This window comes from Stegostoma tigrinum, unplaced genomic scaffold (assembly GCF_030684315.1).
Source record: "Stegostoma tigrinum isolate sSteTig4 unplaced genomic scaffold, sSteTig4.hap1 scaffold_137, whole genome shotgun sequence".
Taxonomy (NCBI): Eukaryota; Metazoa; Chordata; class Chondrichthyes; order Orectolobiformes; family Stegostomatidae; genus Stegostoma; species Stegostoma tigrinum.
This window is the reverse complement of record NW_026728084.1, coordinates 336,878-347,505: the sequence shown is the minus strand read 5'-3', so window position 1 is coordinate 347,505 and position 10,628 is coordinate 336,878. Positions and strand designations below refer to the sequence as shown.

Genomic DNA, 10,628 nt, shown 5'->3' with positions numbered 1-10,628 from the left:
ACAATGGGCAAGTTTGGCATGGCCCATACACTGAGCCTGCACATCTTTGGACTGTGGGAGGAAACCAGAGCACCCAGCAGGAACCCATGCAGGCATGGGCAGAATGTACAAACTCCGCACAGAAGATCGCCCAACGGTGGGATCGAACCTGGGTCCCTGGCGCTGTGAGTCAGCAGTGCTAACCACTGAGCCACCGTGCTGCCCTTGGAGTTAGACAGAGCTTGCTTGTTCCTGGGTGGCCTCAAACTGCCAACCTCCACTTAGTGGCAAAAGTGCTGACCAACTGCACTCATCTTCACTGGTTTTTGCTTTGTATCATTGAATTCAATCCTTCAAACTCTATGATAAATATTTAAATTTCTGTTGATATGTGAGCGTTGTTTTTAGTACGCAGTATTGGTTTATGATGTTTTATTGCGAAATAATGAATATTGTATGTATATGCAAATGGGCAAGTTGGTAACGATGCAGTCCGCAGACCTGGGGGATAATAACACTGTCCTTCAATCGCCCACGATGCCCTCTGCAAATTGGTAGAAAACAAAAATTTCTATAAAATTCATCTCCTCCCGTCAGTCGATCAAAATTAATTCAGGATTTTGTGCAGGCTAATAAGCGTAAGATTACGTGAGCCTAAACAAAACTACTGGCTCATATTAGTTCAGTAAAGTGAAAGGGCAACAATAGAGGTAGTAGGAGCTGCAGATGCTGGAGAATCTGAGATGAGAAGGTGTAAAGCTGGATGAACACAGCAGGCCAAGCAGTATCATTCGGCTCTACACCTTGTTATCTCAGATTCTCCAGCGCCAATTTTCTGAAGTAGGGTCTCGTCCCGAAACATCAGCTTTCTTGCTCCTCTGATGCTGCTTGACCTGCTGTGTTCATCCAGCTCTCCAACTTGGGCAACAATAGAGTATGTTTTAAGTCACTAGATATGTTACTTGGGTTTGTCTTCCTTAGGGTGGAGTTAGTGGAACCGAAAAAGATGTCTCCCACACAGCGTTTGTGACAAAAGAATTGCATTGTTCCTTGGCGGCCTTTCAACAGAAGAATATTCAGAGATTTCCCGAGTGGTAAGAATGTAACTTCTTTTACTTCTCTTTATCTCACTTTTTCCAACAATTGGAAAATAGATTTTAGAAATAACGTCGAGCTGATGAAGTGTGAAAAGAAGAATAATTTCAAGCAGTGGTGGGAGTTGGTCAGTGAGGTGGGAGGAGTGGATAGGTGGGAGAGAAGGCGGACAGGTCATGGAGGCGGGGATGAGGGGAGGAACTAGTCTTGGGATGAGGCTGGCGGGTGGGGAGATTTTGAGGGTGGCAAAGTCCACATTGAGGCTATTGAGTTGGAGCTCCCGAGGCGGAATATGAGGTGCTGCTCCTCCAGTTTCTGGGTGGTTTGGTTGTGACACTGGAAGAGGCCCAGGATGGACATGTCGTTCAGGGAGTGGGAGGGGGAGTTGAAGTGATGCAATGATTTGGATATGAAAATAGAAGGTGTGGTTAGTAAGTTTCCCAATGATTGAAGGTGTAGTAGCCAGCCAAGAAGGTCACCTCAGAATACAATGGGACATTGACAAGGGCCAATGAACTGAGGAGTGGCCGATTGAGTTGAGGTTAGATAAATGTGAGCTGCTACATTTTGGAAAGGCAAATCAGGGCAGCACATATACACTGAAGGTTGTGGGGAGTGTTGCTTAATAAAGAGACGCTGGAGTGCAGTTTCGTAGTTCCATCAAAGTACAGCCACCGGTAGAAAGGATATGATGGAGACATTTGGTGTGCTCGCCTTTATCGGTCAGTGCATTGAGGATAGGAGTTGGGAGATCACTTAGCAGCCATATAGGACATTGATTCAGCTGCTTTTGGAATACTGCAATCGATTTTGGTCTCCTTGCGAGAGGAAGGATGTCGGCGCAACATTGAGGGCCGAAGGGGCCTGTTCTGCGCTGTATTGTTGTATGTTGTAAACTTGAAAGGGTTCAGAGAAGATCTGCAAGGATGTTACGAGCATCGGAGGTTGGAGGTATACCGTGGGCTTGAACAGGCAGCTCTTTCTTGGAACTTTGGAGTTCAGGGCTGACCATATAGAAGTTTATACAATTACGAGGGACGTGGATAGAGCGAACAGCCAAGATCTTTTCCACGGGTTGCTGGAATCCATAACTGGAGGGAATAGGTTAAAAATGAGAGAGGGAAGATTTAAAATGGACCGGATTTTTTTCATAGTGGTGCATGTATGGAATGAGCTGCCAGAGGAAGTGGTGGAGGCTTGTACGTTTAAAAGGCATGTGGATGGGTATATGAATAAGACGGGTTGAGAGGAATATGGGCCATATGCTGGCAAATGGGACTAAATTAATTTAGGATATCTGGTCAACATAGACAAATTGTGCCAAAGGATCTGTTTCCCGACTGTACATCTCTCTGATTCTAAGTGTCTTTTTTCTTAACCACGTGGCCCATAATTAGAAAAACTTGAATCAGGATTTGGGAATGTGACAATTCTAATTGGATCTGTTTGATGAAATTAACTCTGTAGGTAATGGTGGTTGAATTATGATTTGTCAAATTTGAGTTTATTGCAGCATCTTATAGAATAGAGGAAACACATGTAATCAAAATTGAAAATCAAAACTTGGTAAAATTTTGCATTGGAAATACATGACCAGCCATTGGAGGAGATTCATGACCATTGCATTCAAGTGAGAACAACAAATGCGATTCAGTGACTCAGTGAAATGGGATGCAGTGACTCAGTGAAATGGGATGTCGTGACTGAAAGAAAAGGGATGCAGTGACTGAGGGTAATGGGATGCAGTGACTTATGGAAATGGGATGCAGTGACTGAGGGTAATAAGATGCAGTGACTGACGAAAGGAGATGCAGTTACGGTGGGAAATGGGACGCAGTGACTGAGGACAATGGAACGCAGTGATTGAGGGAAATGGGACGCTCTCAGTGAGTGTAATGTGAAGCATTAAATGAGTGAAATGAGATGCAGTGACTTTGTGAACTGGGATGCAGTGACTGAGATAAATGGGTTGAGGTGACTGATGGAAATGGGATGCAGTGACTGATGGAAATGGGATGCAGTGACTGATGAAATAGGATGCAGTGACTAATGGAAATAGTGTGCTGTGACTGACGGAAATGGGTTGCAGTGACTGATGGAAATCGGATGCAGTGTCAGATGGAAATGGGATGCAGTGACTGATGGAAATGGGATGCAGTGACTGATGGAAATGGGATGCAGTGACTGATGGAAATAGGGTGCAGTGACTGCGGGACATGGGTTGCAGTGACTGCGTGAAATGGGATGCAGTGACTGATGGAAATCGGATGCAGTGTCAGATGGAAATGGGATGCACTGACTGATGGAAATCGGATGCAGTGTCAGATGGAAATGGGATGCAGTGACTGATGGAAATGGGATGCAGTGACTGATGGAAATGGGATGCAGTGACTGATGGAAATAGGGTGCAGTGACTGATGGAAATAGTGTGCTGTGACTGACGGAAATGGGTTGCAGTGACTGAGGGTAATGGGTTGCAGTGACTGATGGAAATGGGATGCAGTGACTGATGGAAATGGGATGCAGTGACTGATGGAAATAGGGTGCAGTGACTGATGGAAATAGGATGCAGTGACTGATGGAAATAGTGTGCTGTGACTGACGGAAATGGGATGCAGTGACTGAGGGTAATGGGTTGCAGTGGCTGAGTGAAATGGAAGGCCGTGTCTCTGTGAATTGGGATGCGCTGAGTGTGGGGAATGGGCTGCAGTGACTGAGTGAAATGGGATGCGGTGACTGATGGAAATGGGATGCAGTGACTGAGTGAAATGGGATGCAGTGACTGAGGGAATGCAGATCAAGTGACTGTTGGAAATGTGATGCTGTGACTGAGTGAATGGGTTGCAGTGGGTGAGGGGAATGGGATGCCGAGACTGAGTGAACTGGGATGCCGTGACTCAGTGTAATGGGATGCAGTGACTGATGGAAATAGGATGCAGTGACTGAAGGAAATAGTGTGCTGTGTCTGATGGAAATGGGATGCAGTGACTGAGGGAATGGGGATGCAGTGACTGTTGGAAATGTGATGCAGTGACTGAGGGTAATGGGATGCAGTGACTTATGGAAATGTGATGCAGTGACTGAGGACAATGGAACGCAGTGATTGAGGGAAATGGGACGCTCTCAGTGAGTGTAATGTGAAGCATTGAATGAGTGAAATGAGATGCAGTGACTGTGTGAACTGGGATGCAGTGGCCGAGTGAAATGGGATGCAGTGGCCGAGTCAAATGGGATGCAGTGGCCGAGTGAAATGGGATGCAGTGGCCGAGTGAAATGGGATGCAGTGGCCGAGTGAAATGGGTTGAGGTGACTGATGGAAATCGGATGCAGTGACTGATGGAAATGGGATGCAGTGACTGTGATAAATGGGATGCAGTGACTGTGGGAAATGGGATGCAGTGACTGTGGGAAATGGGATGCAGTGACTGATGGTAATGGGATGCAGTGCCAGAGTGGAATGGGATGCAGTGCCAGAGTGGAATGGAAATGAAGTGACTGAGGGAATGGAAATGAAGTGACTGTGGGAAATGGGACGCAGGGACTGAGAGAAATGGGATACTGTTACTGAGGGAAATGGAATTCAGTCACTGCGTGAAATGGGATGCAGTGACTGAGGGAAAGGAAGTGCAGTGCCTGTGGAAACGGGATGCTGCGACTCAGGGTAATGGGTATGCAGTGACTGTGGGAAATGGGACGCAGTGGCCGAGTGAAATGGGACGCAGTGGCCGAGTGAAATGGGAAGCAGTGACTGAGTGAAATGGGAAGCAGTGACTGAGTGAAATGGGAAGCAGTGACTGAGTAAAATGGGATGCCGTGGCTGAGGGAAATGGGATGCAGTGACTGAGGGAAATGGAATTCAGTCACTGCGTGAAATGGGATGCAGTGACTGAGGGAAAGGAAGTGCAGTGCCTGTGGAAACGGGATGCTGCGACTAAGGGTGATGGGTATGCAGTGGCTGAGTGAAATGGGACGCAGTGGCTGAGTGAAATGGGACGCAGTGACGGAGTGAAATGGGAAGCAGTGACTGAGTGAAATGGGAAGCAGTGACTGAGTAAAATGGGATGCCGTGGCTGAGGGAAATGGGATGCAGTGACTGAGGGAAAGGAAGTGCAGTACCTGTGGAAACGGAATGCTGCGACTAAGGGTAATGGGATGCAGTGACTGAGTGAAATGGGGTGCAGTGACTGAGTGAAATGGGACGCAGTGGCTGAGTGAAATGGGACGCAGTGACTGAGTGAAATGGGGTGCAGTGACTGAGTGAAATGGGACGCAGTGGCTGAGTGAAATGGGACGCAGTGGCTGAGTGAAATGGGACGCAGTGACTGAGGGAAATGGGATGCAGTGACTGTGGGAAATGGGATGCAGTGTCTGAGGGAAAGGAGATGCAGTGACTGAGGGAAATGGGTTGCAGTGACTGATGGAAATCGGATCCAGTGACAGGGAAAGGAGATGCAGTGACTGAGTGAAATGGGATGCAGTGACTGAGTGAAATGGTATGCAGTGACTGAGTGAAATGGGATGCAGTGACTGCATGAAATGGGATGCAGTCACTGTGGGAAATGGGATGTAGGGACTGAGTGAATTGGGATTCAGTGATTGATTGAAATGGAATGCAGTGTCTGTCAGAAATGGGATACTGTGTCTAAGGGAAGTGGGATGCCGTTAGTGTGGGAAATTGGATGTAGTAACTGAGGGTAATGGGACGCAGTGGCTGAGTGAAATGGGATGCAGTGGCTGAGTGAAATGGGATGCAGTGGCTGAGTGAAATAGGATGCAGTGGCTGAGTGAAATGGGATGCAGTGGCTGAGTGAAATGGGATGCAGTGACTCAGTGGAATGTGACACATTGACTGAGGGAAAGGTGATTCCGTGACTGTGGGAAATGGCATGCTGTGACTGAGGAAAGGAGATGCAGTGACTGAGGAAAGGAAATGCAGTGACTGTGGGAAACGGGATGCCGTGGCTGAGTGAAACGGGATGCCGTGGCTGAGTGAAACGGGATGCAGTGCCTGAGGGAAATGGGATGCAGTGACTGAGGGAATGGAAATGCAGTGACTGTGGGAAATGGGATGCAGTGGCTGAATGGAATGGGAGGCAGGGACTGAGAGAAATGGGATACTGTTATTGAGGGGAATGAGATGCAGTTACTGAGGGAAATGGAATTCAGTCACTGCGCGAAATGGGATGCAGTGACTGAGATAAATGGGATGCAGTGACTGATGGAAATGGGATGCAGTGACTGAGGGAAAGGAAATGCAGTGCCTGTGGAAACGGGATGCTGTGACTGAGGGTAATGGGGATGCAGTGACTGAGTGATATGGGATGCATGGCTGAATGGAGTGGGATGCAGGGACTGAGCGAAATGGGATACTGTTACTCAGGGTAATGCGTTGCAGTGACTGAGGGAAAGGTGATTCAGTGACTGTGGGAAGTGGCAAGCTGTGACTGAGGAAAGGTGATGCAGTGACTGTGGGAAATGGGACGCAGTGACGGAGGGAAATGGGATGCGGTGGCTGAGTGAAATGGGATGCAGTGGCTGAGTGGAATGGGATGCCGTGGCTGCGTGAAATGGGATGCCGTGCCTGAGTGAAATGGGATGCAGTGCCTGAGTGAAATGGGATGCAGTGCCTGAGTGACATGGGATGCAGTGACTGAGGGACATGGGATGCAGTGACTGAGGGACATGGGATGCAGTGACTGAGTGAAATGGGATGCAGTGTCTGAGGGAAATGGGATACAGTGACTGAGGAGAATGGGATACAGTGACTGAGTGTAATGTGATGCAGTGACTGTGGGAAATGAGATGCAGTGACTGATGGAAATGGGATGCAGTGTCTGAGGGAAAGGAGATGCAGTGACTGAGGGAAATGGGTTGCAGTGACTGACGGAAATCGGATGTAGTGACAGGGAAAGGAGATGCAGCGACTGTGGATGTGGGATGCTGTGACTGAAGGAAATGGAAAGGATTGGCTGATGGAAATGGGATGCAGTGGCTGAGTGAAATGGGATGCAGTGGCTGAGTGAAATGGGATGCTGTGACTCAGTGGAATGGGATGCAGTGACTGAGTGAAATGGGTGCTGTGACTGAGTGAAATGGCATGCAGTGACTGAGTGAAATGGGTGCTGTGACTGAGTGAAATGGCATGCAGTGACTGAGTGAAACGGGGTGCAGTGACTGAGTGAAATGGGATGCAGTGGCTGAGTGAAATGGGATGCAGTGGCTGAGTGAAATGGGATGCAGTGGCTGAGTGAAATGGGATGCAGTTGCTGAGTGAAATGGGATGCAGTGCCTCAGTGGAATGGGATGCAGTGCCTCAGTGGAATGGGATGCAGTGACTGAGGGAAAGGTGATTCAGTGACTGTGGGAAATGGGATGCAGGGTCTGAGGGAAAGGAGATGCAGTGACTGAGGGAAATGGGATGCAGTGACGCGTGAAATGGGATGCAGTCACTGTGGGAAATGGGATGTAGGGACTGAGTGAATTGGGATTCAGTGATTGATTGAAATGGAATGCAGTGTCTGTCAGAAATGGGATACTGTGACTAAGCGAAATGGGATGCCGTTAGTGTGGGAAATTGGATGTAGTAACTGAGGGTAATGGGACGCAGTGGCTGAGTGAAATGGGATGCAGTGACTGATGGAAATGGGATGCAGTGGCTGAGTGAAATGGGATGCAGTGACTGAGTGAAACGGGGTGGAGTGACTGAGTGAAACGGGGTGGAGTGGCTGAGTGAAACGGGGTGGAGTGGCTGAGTGAAACGGGGTGGAGTGGCTGAGTGAAACGGGGTGGAGTGGCTGAGTGAAATGGGATGCAGTGGCTGAGTGAAACGGGATGCAGTGGCTGAGTGAAACGGGATGCAGTTGCTGAGTGAAACGGGATGCAGTTGCTGAGTGAAACGGGATGCAGTTGCTGAGTGAAATGGGATGCAGTTGCTGAGGGAAATGGGAGGCAGTGACTGGGTGAAATGGGATGCTGTGCCTCAGTGGAATGGGTTGCAGTGAATGAGTGAAATGGGACGCAGTGGCTGAGTGAAATGGGACGCAGTGACTGATGGAAATGGGATACAGTGACTGAGAGTAATGTGATGCAGTGACTGAGGGGAATGGGATGCAGTGACTGAGTGAAATGGGATGCAGTGACTGTGGGAAATGGGATTCAGTGACTGAGTGAAATGGGATGCAGTGTCTGAGGGAATCGGGATGCAGTGACTGATGGAAATGGGATGCAGTGTCTGAGGGAAAGGGGATGCAGTGACTGATGGAAATGGGATGCAGTGGCTGAGTGAAATGGGATGCAGTGACTGAGTGAAACGGGGTGGAGTGACTGAGTGAAACTAGGTGGAGTGACTGAGTGAAACGGGGTGGAGTGGCTGAGTGAAATGGGATGCAGTGGCTGAGTGAAATGGGATGCAGTGGCTGAGTGAAATGGGATGCAGTGGCTGAGTGAATTGGGATGCAGTTGCTGAGTGAAATGGGATGCAGTTGCTGAGTGAAATGGGATGCAGTTGCTGAGTGAAATGGGATGCAGTGACTGGGTGAAATGGGATGCTGTGCCTCAGCAGAATGGGTTGCAGTGACTGAGGGAAAGGTGATTCAGTGACTGTGGGAAAGGAGATGCAGTGACTGAGGGAAATGGGTTGCAGTGTCTGATGGAAATGGGAGGCAGCGACTGAGTGAAATGGGATGCAGTGACTGATGGAAATGGAATGCAGTGACTCGGTGAAAGGAGATGCAGTGACTGTGGAAACGGGATGCCGAGACTGATTGATCTGGTTTGCAGTCACTGAGTAAACTGGGATGCAGTGGCTGTGTCTAATGGGATGTAGTGACTGTGTCTAATGGGATGCAGTGGCTGAGTGAAATGGGATGCAGTGGCTGAGTGAAATGGGATGCAGTGGCTGAGTGAAATGGGATGCAGCGGCTGAGTGAAATGGGATGCAGTGGCTGAGATAAATGGGATGCAGTGACTGAGAAAAATGGGATGCTGTGACTGATGGAAATGGGATGCAGTGACTGAGGAAACGGAATACCGTGACTGAGGGTAATGGGTTGCAGTGGCTGTGTGAAATGGTATTCCGTGTCTCTGTGAAATGGGATGCGGTGAGTGTGTGGAATGGGATGCAGTGACTGAATGAAATGGGCTGCAGTGACTCAGGGAAAAGAGATGCAGTGACTGTGGGAAATGGGACGCACTGACTGAGGGGAATGGGATGCAGTGGCTGAGGGGAATGGGATGCAGTGGCTGAGGGGAATGGGATGCAGTGACTGAGGGGAATGGGATGCAGTGACTGAGGGGAATGGGATGCAGTGACTGTTAAATGGGCCGCAGTGACTGTTATTTGGGCCGCAGTGCCTGAGTGAAATGGGACGCAGTGACTGAGTGAAATGGGACGCAGTGACTGAGTGAAATGGGATGCCATTGGCTGAGTGAAATGGGATGCCGTGGTTGAGTGAAATGGGATGCCGTGGCTGAGTGAAATGGGATGCCGTGCCTGACTGAAATGGGATGCAGTGCCTGACTGAAATGGGATGCAGTGCCTGACTGAACTGGGATGCAGTGACTGAGGGAAATGGGATGCAGTGACTGAGTGAAATGGGATGCAGTGCCAGAGTGAAATGGGATGCAGTGACTGAGTGAAATGGGATGCAGTGGCTGAATGGAATGGGACGCAGGGACTGAGAGAAATGGGATACTGTTACTGAGGGGAATGAGATGCAGTGACTGAGGGAAATGGAATTCAGTGACTGAGTGGAATGGGATACAATGACTGAGTGTAATGGGATGCAGTGAATGAGTGTAATGGGATGCAGTGAATGAGTGTAATGGGATGCAGTGACTGTGGGAAATGGGATGCAGTGACTGTGGGAAATGGGATGCAGTGACTGAGTGAAATGGGATGCAGTGTCTGAGGGAAACGGGATGCAGTGACTGATGGAAATGGGATGCAGTGTCTGAGGGAAACGGGATGCAGTGACTGATGGAAATGGGATGCAGTGTCTGATGGAGAGAAGATGCAGTGACTGAGGGAAATGGGTTGCAGTGACTGACGGAAATCGGATGCAGTGACAGGGAAAGGAGATGCAGTGACTGTGCATGTGGGATGCTGTGTGTGAGGGAAATGGAATGCATTGGCTGATGGAAATGGGATGCAGTGGCTGAGTGAAATGGGATGCAGTGACTGAGTGAAATGCGATGCAGTGACTGAGTGAAATGGGATGCAGTGACTGAGATAAATGGGATGCAGTGACTGAGATAAATGGGATGCAGTGACTGATGGAAATGGGATGCAGTGACTGTGTCTAATGGGATGCAGTGACTGAGGGAAATGGGATGCCGTGGCTGAGTGAAATGTGATGCAGTGACTGAGATAAATGGGATGCAGTGACTGAGATAAATGGGATGCAGTGACTGATGGAAATGGGATGCAGTGACTGATGGAAATGGGATGCAGTGACTGAGTGACATGGGAGGCAGTGACTGAGTGACTGAGTGAAATGGAATGCAGTGGCTGAGTGAAATGGGATGCCATTGGCTGAGTGAAATGGGATGCAGTA

General features: G+C 49.0%; 1 protein-coding gene across 1 annotated transcript in view; it reads left to right on the top strand.

The window, feature by feature from the left end:
* The first annotated feature begins 965 nt into the window (after nt 1–965).
* LOC132207729 (utrophin-like) overlaps nt 966–10,628 on the top strand; it is a 169,173-nt gene continuing 159,510 nt past the window's right edge. Inside the window, exon 1 of the mRNA XM_059643621.1 lies at nt 966–1,073. The gene's annotated coding sequence lies outside the window, so the exon portion shown is untranslated. The remainder of the gene's footprint in view (nt 1,074–10,628) is intronic.